This window comes from Nelumbo nucifera, chromosome 7 (genome assembly GCF_055504915.1).
Source record: "Nelumbo nucifera cultivar China Antique chromosome 7, China Antique-T2T, whole genome shotgun sequence".
Classification (NCBI taxonomy): Eukaryota; Viridiplantae; Streptophyta; class Magnoliopsida; order Proteales; family Nelumbonaceae; genus Nelumbo; species Nelumbo nucifera.
The window spans coordinates 21,752,312-21,755,237 of record NC_142655.1 but is presented as its reverse complement, the minus strand read 5'-3'; the positions used below and the strand labels follow the sequence as shown (position 1 = coordinate 21,755,237).

General features: G+C 38.2%; 1 pseudogene; it reads right to left on the bottom strand.

Annotated features, from left to right (window-relative positions):
• Window positions 1-1,441: 1,441 nt before the first annotated feature.
• LOC104593714 (small ribosomal subunit protein eS4x pseudogene) lies at window positions 1,442-2,157 on the bottom strand (annotated as a pseudogene).
• Window positions 2,158-2,926: the final 769 nt, after the last annotated feature.

The window sequence follows — 2,926 nt, the reverse complement described above, 5'->3', positions numbered from 1 at the left end:
TCATTATGATCACTGGAGTATATTGATGGAGAATTTTTTGAGATCCAAGGAGTATTGGACTATTGTGGAAACAGGTGTGGCTGAACCAACTCCTGGAGTTGTATTGTCAGAAGCTGAGCAAAAGAAACTAGAAGAATGGAAGTTAAAGGATCTCAAGGTAAAGAATTATTTGTTTCAAGCAATTGATCGTTCCATTTTGGAGACAGATAGATGAGGATTTGCTTTACTTGCATTTTATTTTCTCTGCTTTTGTTTCTTTTCATACACCTCCTGTTCAACTTGAAAGAGAGCAAGAGGAAAAGAAAGGGAAAGGTCTCTCTCCGTTGCGGATCATTTTAAAGTCTAGACCTGATATTATCTGTCTCCATTAGAAGTTTGATGTACTTGACAACAACTAGACCTGATATTATGTATGTTGTAAGTTTAATTAGCAGGTTTATGGAATCTCCAACTGAGCTTCATCTCCTTGCTGCAAAGAGAATCTTACGCTACTTGAAAATGATTATGCAGGAGACTTAGAGGATAGAAAAAGTACTTCTGGTCATATCTTTATGATGAGTTTAGGGGTTGTTTCATGGGCATCAAAGAAACAACAAGTTGTTACATTGTCTACAATAGAAGCAGAGTTTATAGCAGCAGCTTCTTGTGTGTGTCAAGCTATTTGGTTGAAAAGAATATTTGAATTGTTGCATTGTTTCAAGCAGCAGAGTATACAGATATATTGTGATAATAGTTAAGCCATTAAACTGTCCAAGAATCCAGTTTTACATGGTAAGAGAAAACACATAGATGTGAGATACCATTTTCTTCGACATCTCACAAAAGAAGGAGTCATTGAATTGGTTTATTGTCACAGTGAAGACCAGGTTGCAAATATACTAACCAAGCCTCTCAAATTGGGTGCATTTGTGAAGGTGCATTAAGGGAGGGTGTTAAAGTTTATTATTTTGTTGTTATTCAACAGAATAAATTTGTAATCCTATTCTTCAGGAAGTTAGGTAGTGTTTACCAATTCTTTAGGAAAAAGTCATGAGATTAGGAGTTTTTAGTCATGGGTTAGTTGTTGCCTATTTTTCTGCTACGTACATCTCTGATTTAGTTGTATTTAATGGTTTAAATTCAACAATAAAATTATGCTCTCTAGTTAATAGATTAGCTTTGCCTTTTACGTAAGTTCTAAACAGTCAATAGATTAGCTCTGATATCAACTGTCACAGGGGTAGTTCTACAATGGAAGAAACCCATGTGGCGTCCAGGCCAAGGTAGGCTAGGACAAGCCTTTGTGTGCTTAGAGGCTAGGAGTTGCCCAATGAGATGGCTCCACCAAGGTCAGTAGCACTGGATCATGACCTCAAGTTGTATGATATTGATATTAAAAAGAACAAAACTAAAGATCTAAAAGCAAAAGAGTCATTGATGCCAACCTACTAAATTAAATGATTTAGGCGGTCAAGGCTACTGCTGTAGCAATGTGCTTTCTTGCTTCCTTAATAATGGAAAGCTTAATACCCTTGCCCTTGGGAAGAGACACCCATGGCTTTGTCCCCTTGCCAATGGTGAAAACATTCCCTAATCGAGTAGCAAAATCATGGCCTGTTGCATCCTGAATATGAATAGTCTCAAAGCTTCCCTTGTGCTTCTCCCTATTCTTGATGATTCCAACACGCCCCCTGTTTCTTCCACCTATCACCATAACAACATTTCCGACATCGAACTTAATGAAATTTGTTATCTTGTTGGTCTCAAGGTCAATCTTGATGGTGTCATTAGCCCTGATGAGGGGGTCTGGATAGCGGATTGTACGACCATCATATGTGTTCAAGTAGGGAATTCCCTTGTCTCCAAATTGCATTGATCAAACTTTGCCTCTTCATCCTTGATAGAATGGAGGCGGAAACAACCCTTTGTATCATACAGAAGTCGAAAATTCTCATTTGTCTTGGGAATTGACACAACATCCATGAAACCAGTTGGATATGTCTTGTCTGACCTAACTTTTCCATCAACCAGCAAGCTAGCTTTTTTCATCTCAAAACCCTTCTCTTCCTGCTCAGTATTTCTCCTCTTCTCCAGTTTAAGACCGACTGGGTTCTTTGCTTTTATTTCTTTTCATACACCTCTTGTTCAACTTGAAAGAGAGCAGGAGGAAAAGAAAGGGAAAGGTCTACAACTGATTGGTTGGGTTCTTTGCCATTTTGTTTCTTTTCATACTCCACAAGAAGCTTGGGATGGGCAGAAACCATCGGTTGATCATTTTAAAGTCTTTGGGTGCATTGCATATGCACACATTCTCGATGAGAAGAGGAAGAAGTTGGGTGACAAAGGCAAAAAATGTGTCTTTCTTGGAATTAGTGAGCAGTCAAAGGCTTACAAGTTATTCAATCCAATCACAGGAAAGCAGCCAATACCTATGGACTTTGAAGAAAAATGAGCAGAAATGCAAACTATTTCTGATACACCTTTGTCATTACAACCTGACCATCAGTTGCAGTAGCCACTTAATGTCACTAAAGCTCAAACAGAAGGTGCAAGTTCAAGATCTCAACGAATCAGAAGAAGACCAGCATGGATGGAGGATTATGAGGTTAGTGGTGATCATTCTAATGATACTCTTGCTCATTATGCTTTATTATCATATTGTGATCCAATAACCTTCCAAGAAGCTGTCAAAAATCCAAAATGGCAAAAAGCCATGGATGAAGAGATCAGGTCAATAGAGAAAAACAACACATGGGAGCTATCGGAACTTCAAAACAGACAAAAATCCATTGGTGTTAAATGGGTTTATAAAACTAAGTTGAACAAAGATGGCAAAGTAGACAAGTATAAAGCTCGACTCATTGCAAAGGGATACAAGCAGCAATTTGGCATTGATTACAAGGAAGTTTTTGCTCCGGTTGCAAGGCATGATACTATTCAAATGGTG